The sequence below is a fragment of the Coregonus lavaretus genome, assembly GCF_964263955.1.
Source record: "Coregonus lavaretus genome assembly, contig: HAP1_SCAFFOLD_2732, whole genome shotgun sequence".
NCBI classification, from domain to species: domain Eukaryota; kingdom Metazoa; phylum Chordata; class Actinopteri; order Salmoniformes; family Salmonidae; genus Coregonus; species Coregonus lavaretus.
Window position 1 is genome coordinate 47,724 of NW_028158647.1, and position 11,980 is coordinate 59,703.

Sequence of the window (11,980 nt, forward strand, 5' to 3'; positions counted from 1 at the left end):
TGGCTTGGGCTAGTGTAAGAGTGGGTGTTGAGCCTGTTTGCCTGCTCACGGCCTGGGCGTATGTGTGACTTTCATGTTGAGGCCCTCTTTGTGGGAGTGGGGGGCTTGGGGTGGGTAGGAGGGGCATAGGTCTGATCTGAGGGGGCCTAAATGGGGTGTGGGCATGGTTGACTTGGGGGGGAGTTAATTGGTGGGGGTGGGGGTGTAGATGTGGCTGATGGTGCTGTGGTCTGGATGTAGGTCCTCTCTGCGGGGGTCCTCTATGTGTAGGTCCTGGGGGGGGTCCCGCAGGTCTGGGAGAGTGTCTCGCTGGTATGGGCGGGGTGTCTGTTGATCTGTTGCTCCTGTGTGAGGTGTTGGGTCTGCGGTTGAGGGTGATATCCTTTAGGGTCCGGGCGAAGGTAGGCACTGCTGCCTTGTATAGGTGGACCTGGTAATAAAGGCTGTTCACGTCCAGGGTGTAGTGGTGGGCCAGGTAGACATTTGGTTTTGAAGCACAGTCACAGGAAATACTTGCGTTTACCCGCTGTATGGTAGCAGGGTGGAAGTCTTTTCGTGGTAACAGGGTTGAGATAACCACTTGTGCATTGGGGAAAGTAGAAGAAGCTTTTTCTATCACTCCCTTGAGTGCTGTGGCCACCCTTTCCTGCTGTGTTCTCAGGTCATTTGTGCCTGTGTGTATTATTATGTGGCTGGGTGATCCTAGTCGGTCCTCAGACAGAAGGTTTAGGGCGCGCTGGGTGTTTGGACACCAGAGTTTAGACACTGTGTGTTTTGGAAAAAGTTTATTTTCTTGTATGTATTTCCCGTTTTAGTCCATAAGGAGTACAATCTGTGGCTTGTGTATGTCCTCAGTGGGTGTGGGGGGGTCGTCATGAGGGCTATCAGGGTGTCTGACAGAGGGGTTGCTCAGAGGGGTTGGGGTCCCCAGGGCTTGGGGTTTTTCATTTGTTTGTCTGGGTGTGATGTCGAGGCTATGGTCAGGGTCTAGGGTGTACTGTTCTGCTGGCTTCTCTGCGGGGGTGGCCAGCTCTTTAATGGGTTGTTCTATGTCACCTGTCATCGTTCTCACCTTCTCCTCCAGCACTCTGATCCTCTCCTCTAGTGCTCTGTTCTTCTCCTGCTCCTGCTCTTTCTCCTGTTGATGTTGTCTCACCACAGTCCAGAGTGCAGACATGTCTCTCTCTACCTCCAGCTCTCCAGGTCTAGTTAAGGGGGTGTTGTTGTGCTGGACTTTTGTCTGGGTCTGTGCTGACTGGAGTGTGTTCACCTGCTGTTCCAGCTCCACCTGCCTTACCTCCAGCTGGGTGAATTTATCCTTCATTTCAATGAGGGAGAAGTACTCTGTGCTGGGAAGTTGACTTCCTGCTTGGGGTTGCTCTGTGGGGTTATTTAATGAAGAGGTCTGGTCTGACCTGCTCGGGGTGGGGGTATCTTTCTCAAGGGAGAGCTTCTCCTGCTGAGCTATTTCTTTGATTAGGTGAAAGTCCAGCTGGAACTGTTTGGTGCTGCCTTGAACCAAAACGGTTCCAGATTTATAGAGATTAATATTAGACGACTCAGAGTCCTCGTTGTCCAGTATCCTGAGTTTCCACCCATCGCTAACACCCCCCCTCTTAACAGAGGGGTAGTGTGCTAGTATAGCACTGTGCCATGCCAGGGGATGGTCTGTGTGGAAGATAAGGTTGCTTATGTTCCCATTTTTATAAAAATCAGCAAAAAGTATCTCCTGATTCCCCAAAAGAAGTTTCATTTTGTACTCTTTTGTACTCTCTCTCTCTCTCTCTCTCTCTCTCTCTCTCTCTCTCTCTCTCTCTCTCTCTCTCGCTCTCTCTCTCTCTCTCTCTCTCTCTCTCTCTCTCTCTCTCTCTCTCTCTCTCTCTCTCTCTCTCTCTCTCTCTCTCTCTCTCTCTCTCTCTCTCTCTCTCTCTCTCTCTCTCTCTCTCTCTGTCTCTAGATATACAGTGCCTTCAGAAAGTATTCACACCCCTTGACTTTTTCCACAACTTGTTGTGTTACAAAGTGGGATTAAAATGGATTTAATTGTAATTTTTTGTCAACAATCTACACAAAATAATCTGTAATGTCAAAGTGGAGGAAAAATTCTAACATTTGCAAAAAAAAAGAGAAATAAAATACTAATATATCTTGATTAGATAAGTATTCAACCCCCTGAGTCAATACATGTTAGAATCACCTTTGGCAGTGATTACAGCTGTGAGTCTTTCTGGGTAAATATCTAAGAGCTTTGCACACCTGGATTGTAAAATATTTGCACATTATTCTTGTTAAAATTCTTCAAGCTCTGTCAAGTTGATTGTTGATTATAGCTAGACAGCCATTTTCAAGTCGTGCCATCGATTTTCAAGCCGGTTTAAGTCAAAACTGTTACTCGGCCACTCAGGAACATTCAATGTCATCTTGGTAAGAAACTCTAGCGTATATTTGGCCTTGTGTTTTAGGTTATTGTCCTACTGAAAGGTGAATTTGTCTCCCAGTGTCTGTTGAAAAGCAGACTGAACCAGTCTGTGCTTAGCTCTATTCCAAAAAAAACTCCATGGTCCTTGCCGATAACAAGCATACCCATAACATGATCCAGCCACCATAATGCTTGAAAATATGAAGTGTTACTCAGTGATGTGTTGTGTTGGATTTGCCCCAAACATAACGCTTTGTATTCAGCAGATAAAGTAAATTCCTTTGCCACACTTTTTGCAGTTTTACTTTAGTCCCTTATTGCAAACAGGATGCAGGTTTTGGAATATTGTTTATTCCGTACAGGCTTCCTTCTTTTCACTCCGTCATTTAGGCTAGTATTGTGGAGTAACTACAATGTTGTTTATCCATCCTCAGTTTTCTCCTATGACAGCCATTAAACTCTGTAACTGTTTTAAAGTCACCATTGGCCTCATGGTGAAATCCCTAAGCGGATTCCTTCCTCTCCGGAGGAAGGACGCCTGCATCTTTGTAATGACTGGGTGTAATTAATAACTTCACCATGCTCAATGGGATATTCAATGTCTGAAATTTTTTTTTTTACCCAACACGTGCCCTTCTTTGCGAGGCATTGGAAAACCTCCCTGGTCTTTGTGGTTGAATCTGTTTGAAATTCACTGCCTGACTGAGGGACCTTACAGATAATTGTATGTGTCCATGCAACTTATTATGTGACTTGTTAAGAACATTTTTACTCCTGAAATTATTTAGGCTTGCCATAACAAAGGAGTTGAATACTTATTGATTCAAGACATTTCAACATTTAATTTTGTATTAATTTGTACAAATGTCTAAAAACATAATTCCACTTTGATATTATGGGGTATTGTGTGTAGGCCAGTGACACAAAATCTCTGTTTAATCAATTTTTAATTCAAGCTGTAACGCAACAAAATGTGGGAAAAAGTAAAGGGGTGTGAATACTTTCTGAATGGACTGTATATTGAAGTAATTTGTCTGAAATGACAGCTGATATATATATATATATATATATATATATATATATATAGACTCCCTACAAACTCCTCAACAGCATGAATGACTGTAGAAGAAGACCTACAGACTACATACAGTCCAGGCACTGTTACAACAGTATAAGAGTAAAAGTTGTTGTCACGTGACAAGATGGTGTATTGAACACACAGCGGTGCGAATCACCTCAAGATCAAAACGTAATATTCAATATCAGTAAGTTAGACTAAATATTATCACTTAATATACTTGTGGGTAATAACATTCAATCTGGATAATAACACAAAACGAATCATAAGGCTAGAGAAATGTATCAACAAATATTACAACAACAAGCAACACTCAAACATGACGGAAGATAAACGGGGAGAATCAATCTCCAAGAGAAAACACGACTCCTCGACGGATACAGATGATTTACGCTTTTCACCACTGGGACTGGTAAGTGTGGAAAGCGATCTGTTGAAGTCGATAAATGACAAACTGGGCCTACTAGAGTTGGGCAGTAAGGAGGTAAAGGAGTTGAAGGCGAGTCTTGAAATGAGTGATGAAAAAGCTGCAATAATAGAGAAAGATAGAAAAAGCTAAAAGGGGCGGTCACTAAGATGGAAACGGACGTTAGGGAACTTAAACAGGAGAACAACCTTCTGAGAGAAGCCTTACTAGACATACAGACTAGATCGATGAGAGAAAATCTAGTACTTACGGGTATCCAAGAAAAAGAAGGAGAGGTTACCGAAAAAATTGTGAAGGACTTCTTTCTTACAGCGCTTCAAATCTCACTCGATGCTGTTGATAAAAATCCAACTTGAACGTGTACACTGTTTCGGACAGAGATATGAGCGTCCAATCGTTGCCAAATTTGCTTTGTTTAAGGATAAAGTAATGGTTAAAAGCCTAGGTAAAAGACTTGCTGGCACGAAAATAGGCATGAATGATCAGTTCCTGAGGGAGATTGCAGAATGGCGCAAAGTTCTGTACCCAATCTTCAAGGAAAACAGATTAAAAGGGAAGCGGGTTGCTCTCGTAGTCGATAATCTGTATATTGACAACCAAATGTTCCGCGACACAAAGACTACTCCATGGCTATTCTGAAAGTTCTAATAGAGGAGTCGAATAATGGAAGACCCAATACTAGCCATGGTAGGGATTGTAATAATAAAACACGTTTATAGTATGTATAGTATTTTATAAATGGATAAGAAAGGATAACAAGTGAAATAATACATCTTCAAATATAACTAATTAGAACATAAGTACTCAATCAACATAGTGGAGATAAAAACATAGCAAACAGAAGATATAGAAGGCACAGTATGTGGGTATGTGTGGATGTATTGTGATGGAAGGTGTGTTGTGCGTTTTTGTGTTTGGAAAAGTGTGGCGTTAAGTGAGTGAGAAAGGAAATGGTTTGATATCCCAGAACCAATGTGTGTCTGTGAGCAGGGGTTGTGAGAGAAAGAGCATTCAATGTAGTGCAGATGAGGGATATGCATTTTAAAATAAAGTATACATCTAATATATTTTTTTATTGTCCTATCATGATGGAACGGTCCCCAACCCTATATCCTAGACACCCACCTGAGCGACCCATACACCAAAGAGAAGTCCCCATTTGTTTTATGGCCCTGCTGTAAGTTGCCTATATGCAGCCAAAACAGAAAGATAAATGCGGTCAGAGACCTACTAGAGCAGCACCGCCCCCTCAAGATTCTGAGTCTGCCTGGCAGGGTTGGTCCTACAAAGCCAGAGCCCCCTGATGGGAGAGCATAATATACAAGGAAATTCTTAAAGCTGCTAATGAAAACCTTGACGACCTTGTACTTAGCCGGTGGGGATTACAGTGGGGTACCCCCACTCAGGTAGTGGCTGTACTGCCAACACTGGCAGTAACCCATGGGGAGGGGGTCACACTCAGACAATCAGAGAGGGGGCATATTATTGTGGCCCTGGTGGCACTTAATAATCAAAGGTCTGACTGCACGGAGATGCTTGGGAAAATGGTTACAACGGGCGACCAGAGTGTTTGTGTTTCAGCGGAAGAGGGTGGATCTGATCTCCATCACCTAGGACTTGACATAGGTTAATCAAATCTGACATTTTTGTCAATTTTTGCTCAATCTTGCATGCTTTCTCAAACAGCTGTAACGATTAGTTACCGGAGTGTAACTCCAGTTCTATGAGTGGAGCGGAGCCCCATAGGGGAGCTCTGCTCCTAGTGGTTTACCCTCTGCCCTAAGGCAGCAACAGCCTGAGACAAAATTATGCACACACCTGCAGCCAATAGGAGTACAGGTGTCCCTATAAGAGGGAATGCCTCCCCTCAATCAGCCTCCCGAGATATTTTTCTTCAGCGAGACTAGAGAGGGTCGGCAGGGCCTTAAGTCCTATGGGGCTCCGCTCCACTCATAGAACTGGAGTTACACTCCGGTAACTAATCGTTCTATATCGTGGAGCTCCGCCCCATAGGGGAGCTCTGCTCCTAGTGGTTTAAGGCGGAGCGTAGCGCTCCAAAATGTACTCCCTGCCGAGCCTAACACTTCCCATCGAAACGAGAAGGTCAGGCCTAGCAATGGCTGCAACCAAGTCCCGCAGTACTGCAACTAAAAACCCCTACGGGCGTCACAATATACCGCGTCATCGGTTAAAGACCCGCCCCACCTAGTCCAATGGCAATGCCAATGACTAGTGGGCAGATCACCAGAATAGAAGCCATACTAATCTGTACTAGCAGATAGATGTGCCTCAATATCCTGTGAAAACACTACCGACCACTAATGGAATGACACCAAGTGTCACTCTACATTGTGAACGCGGTAGACCGCCTCACTCACTCAATGGAATCCCAGAGATTAGTGGGCAGGAACAAAACATGGGTCATACTAAACTGAACAAGCAGATAGATGACCTCACATTCTGTCAATCAACGCATGCCTCTACTGTACTGAACCTGTCAGTCAGGATTCATGCCACAAAATATGTTTTCTTATCCAAAGCGGACCTGATGAAAACCTTGTCCATAGTCCTGCTTTTTCCTCTCTTCCTAGCTCAAGATCTCCCTTCAGCTATGCTGAGTACAGACCAAGCCAAAGAGTTAGAAAACACATCTATCAAAAAACACGTCTTCCTAACCAAAGCGGACCTGATGGAAACCTGTGTCCACAGTCCTGCTTCTCCTCTCTTTCTTGCTCAAGATCTCCCTTCAGCCACGCTGAGTACAGATCGAGCCAGAGAGTTAGAAGACATATCTAAGAGATAGAAACTGATAAATGGAGACGGCGTCGACCAGGATGCTGCTCTACAGATATCCTCTACCCCTGTTCCTCTGAAAAGGGCAGTAGAAGCCGCTACTCCACGAGTGGAGTGAGCTCTGATACCCTGAGGCAATTGCCGCCCCGCTGCCTCATAAGCTGTCTCAATGCCTTCACAAAGCCAGTGAGACAACCGCTGTTTTGAAAGTGGTCTACCTAGTGCAGCCGCACCGTGACACACAAACAACTGAGGCGATGACCTAATCGCCGCAGTGCGCTCGACGTAACACGCCAAAGCGCGTACCGGGCACAGGCGATGGAGCTTTTCCTCAGTCCTCTCTCTATGAGGAGGAGGAGAAAAAGCCCACAGCTCCACGGTCTGTGACCTATATGAACTCTTAATAACCTTCGGCACAAATGCCGGGTTAGGACGTAACACTGCTCTGCTCAGGTCACCATTGATGGCCAGGCAGTCAGGTCTCGTCGAAAGAGCACACAAATCAGTTAGGGGAAGTGACGAGCTCTACAGCAGAGTCTCAGCACTTAATCGCTGGTTGAAAACTGTTTTCTGCCCCTCCCAAAAGATAACATTTGTGGATAATTGGCCCTCTTTCTGGGACTCACCCACAAACAGGATCAAGCCTGACCTGCTGAGGAGTGACGGACTCCATCCTAGCTGGAGGGGTGCTCTCCTCTTATCTACCAACATAGATAGGGCTCTAACTCCTTTAGCCCCACAGTGAAATAGGGTGCAGGCCAGGCAGCAGGCTGTTAGCCAACCTGCCAGCTTAGTGGAGTCTGCCAATAGCATAGTCAGTGTAGTCAGCTCAGCCATACCCATTGAGACTGTGTCTGTGCCTCGACCTAGGTTGGGCAAAACTAAACATGGTGGTGTCCACCCTAGCAATCTTATTAGGATAAAGACCTCCTCCATTCCTGCCATTATTGAAAGAGATCGTGATACCTCACATCTCAAAATAGGGTTACTTAATGTTAGATCCCTCACTTCAAAGGCAGTCATAGTCAATGAACTAATCACTGATCATAATCTTGATGTGATTGGCCTGACTGAAACATGGCTTAAGCCTGATGAATTTGCTGTGTTAAATGAGGCCTCACCTCCTGGTTACACTAGTGACCATATTCCCCGTGCATCCCGCAAAGGCGGAGGTGTTGCTAACATTTACGATAGCAAATTTCAATTTACAAAAAAAAAAATGACGTTTTCATCTTTCGAGCTTCTAGTCATGAAATCTATGCAGCCTACTCAATCACTTTTTATAGCTACTGTTTACAGGCCTCCTGGGCCATATACAGCGTTCCTCTCTGAGTTTCCTGAATTCCTATCAGACCTTGTAGTCATAGCAGATCATATTCTAATTTTTGGTGATTTTAATATTCACATGGAGAAGTCCACAGACCCACTCCAAAAGTCCTTCGGAGCCATTATCGACTCAGTGGGTTTTGTCCAACATGTCTCTGGACCTACTCACTGCCACAGTCATACTCTGGACCTAGTTTTGTCCCATGGAATAAATGTTGTAGATCTTAATGTTTTTCCACAAAATCCTGGACTATCGGACCACCATTTTATTACGTTTGCAATCGCAACAAATAATCTGCTCAGACCCCAACCAAGGAGCATCAAAAGTCGTGCTATAAATTCTCAGACAACACAAAAATTCATTGATGCCCTTCCAGACCCCTTCTGCCTACCCAAGGACGTCAGAGGACAAAAATCAGTTAACCACTTAACTGAGGAACTAAATTTAACCTTGCACAATACCCTAGATGCAGTTGCACCCCTAAAAACGAAAAACATTTGTCATAAGAAACTAGCTCCCTGGTATACAGAAAATACCCGAGCTTTGAAGCAAGCTTCCAGGAAATTGGAACGGAAATGGCGCCACACCAAACTGGAAGTCTTCCGACTAGCTTGGAAAGACAGTACCGTGCAGTACCGAAGAGCCCTCACTGCTGCTCGATCATCCTACTTTTCCAAATTAATCGAGGAAAATAAGAACAATCCAAAATTTCTTTTTGATACTGTTGCAAAGCTAACTAAAAAGCAGCATTCCCCAAGAGAGGATGGTTTTCACTTCAGCAGTGATAAATTCATGAACTTCTTTGAGGAAAAGATCATGACCATTAGAAAGCAAATTACGGACTCCTCTTTGAATCTGCGTATTCCTCCAGGGCTTAGCTGTCCTGGATCTGCACAGCTCTGCGAGGGCCTGGGATCGGGAGAGACACTTAAGTGTTTTAGTACTATATCTCTTGACACAATGATGAAAATAATCATGGCCTCTAAACCTTCAAGCTGCATACTGGATCCTATTCCTACTAAACTGCTGAAGGAGCTGCTTCCTGTGCTTGGCCCTCCTATGTTGAACATAATAAACAGCTCTCTATCCACCGGATGTGTACCAAACTCACTAAAAGTGGCAGTGATAAAGCCTCTCTTGAAAAAGCCAAACCTTGACCCGGAAAATATAAAAAACTATCGGCCAATATCGAATCTTCCATTCCTCTCAAAAATTTTAGAAAAAGCTGTTGCGCAGCAACTCACTGCCTTTCTGAAGACAAACAATGTATACGAAATGCTTCAGTCTGGTTTTAGACCCCATCATAGCACTGAGACTGCACTTGTGAAGGTGGTAAATGACCTTTTAATGGCGTCAGACCGAGGCTCTGCATCTGTCCTCGTGCTACTAGACCTTAGTGCTGCCTTTGACACCATCGATCACCACATTCTTTTGGAGAGACTGGAAACCCAAATTGGTCTACACGGACAAGTTCTGGCCTGGTTTAGATCCTACCTGTCGGAAAGATATCAGTTTGTCTCTGTGAATGGTCTGTCCTCCGACAAATCAACTGTACATTTCGGTGTTCCTCAAGGTTCCGTTTTAGGACCACTATTGTTTTCACTATATATTTTACCTCTTGGGGATGTTATTCGAAAACATAATGTTAACTTTCACTGCTATGCGGATGACACACAGCTGTACATTTCAATGAAGCATGGTGAAGCCCCAAAATTGCACTCGCTAGAAGCCTGTGTTTCAGACATAAGGAAGTGGATGGCTGAAAACTTTTTACTTTTAAACTCGGACAAAACAGAGATGCTTGTTCTAGGTCCCAAGAAACAAAGAGATCTTCTGTTAAATCTGACAATTCATCTTGATGGTTGTAAAGTCGTCTCAAATAAAACTGTGAAGGACCTAGGCGTTACTCTTGACCCTGATCTCTCTTTTGACGAACATATCAAGACTGTTTCAAGGACAGCTTTTTTCCATCTACGTAACATTGCAAAAATCAGAAATTTTCTGTCCAAAAATGATGCAGAAAAATTAATCCATGCATTTGTTACTTCTAGATTAGACTACTGCAATGCTCTATTTTCCGGCTACCCGGATAAAGCACTAAATAAACTTCAGTTAGTGCTAAATACGGCTGCTAGAATCCTGACTAGAACCAAGAAATTTGATCATATTACTCCAGTGCTAGCTTCCCTACACTGGCTTCCTGTTAAGGCAAGGGCTGATTTCAAGGTTTTACTGTTAACCTATAAAGCGTTACATGGGCTTGCTCCTACCTATCTTTCCGAGTTGGTCCTGCCGTACATACCAATACGTACGCTACGGTCACAAGACGCAGGCCTCCTAATTGTCCCTAGAATTTCTAAGCAAACAGCGGGAGGCAGGGCTTTCTCCTATAGATCTCCATTTTTATGGAACAGTCTGCCTACCCATGTGAGAGACGCAGACTCGGTCTCAACCTTTAAGTCTTTACTGAAGACTTATCTCTTCAGTAGGTCATATGATTGAGTGTAGTCTGGCCCAGGAGTGTGAAGGTGAACGGAAAGGCTGGAGCAACGAACAGCCCTTGCTGTCTCTGCCAGGCCGGTTCCCCTCTCCACTGGGGTTCTCTGCCTCTAACCCTGTTGCAGGGGCTGAGTCACTGGCCTGCTGGTGCTCTTTCATGCCGTCCCTGGGAGGGGTGCGTCACTTGAGTGGGTTGAGTTACTGACGTGATCTTCCTGTCTGGGTTGGCGCCCCCCCCCCCCCTTGGTTTGTGCTGTGGTGGAGACCTCTGTGGGCTATACTCGGCCTTGTCTCAGGATTGTAAGTTGGTGGTTGGGGATATCCCTCTAGTGGTGCGGGGGCTGTGCTTTGGCGGAGTGGGTGGGGTTATATCCTTCCTGTTTGGCCCTGTCCGGGGGTTTCTTCGGATGGGGCCACAGTGTCTCCGGACCGCTCCTGTCTCAGCCTCCAGTATTTATGCTGCAGTAGTTTATGTGTCGGGGGGCTGGGGTTAGTTGGTTATACCTGGAGTACTTCTCCTGTCTTATCCAGTGTCCTGTGTGAATTTAAGTATGCTCTCTCTAATTCTCTCGTTCTCTCTTTCTCTCTGAGAACCTGAGCCCTAGGACCATACGTCAGGACTACCGGGCATGATGACACCCTGCTGCCCCCAGTCCGCCTGGCCTTGCTGCTATTCCAGTTTCAACTGTTCTGCCTGCGGCTACGAAACCCCTACCTGTCCCAGACCTGCTGTTTTCAACTCTAAATGATCGGCTATGAAAAGCCAACTGAGAGACCTGAGCCCTAGGACCATACGTCGGGACTACCGGCCGTGGTGACTCCTTGCTATCCCCAGTCCGCCTGGCCTTGCTGCTATTCCAGTTTAAACTGTTCTGCCTGCGGTTATGGAACCCCTACCTGTCCCAGACCTGCTGTTTTAAACTCTAATGATCGGCTATGAAAAGCCAACTGAGATTTATTCCTGATTATTATTTGACCATGCTTGTCACTTATGAACATTTTTGAACATCTTGGCATGGTTCTGTTATAATCTCCACCCGGCACAGCCAGAAGAGGACTGGCCACCCCTCATAGCCTGGTTCCTCTCTAGGTTTCTTCCTAGGTTTTGCCTTTCTAGGGAGTTTTTCCTAGCCACCGTGCTTCTACACCTGCATTACTAGCTGTTTGGGGTTTTAGGCTGGGTTTCTGTACAGCACTTCGAGATATTAGCTGATGTAAGAAGGGCTATATAAAATAAAATTGATTGATTGATTGATTGAAATCACTGACCCGCTTAGCTGTAGTCAAAGCGAGCAACAGTGCTGTCTTAATAGACAGCATCTTGAGGGGTATTTGATTCAATGGCTCGAACGGCGACTTACATAGCGCTTCGAGTACCAAAGCCAAATCCCACTGAGGAAGCGTGACTCTAGGTGTTGGCCTAAGTCGCCGTGTTCC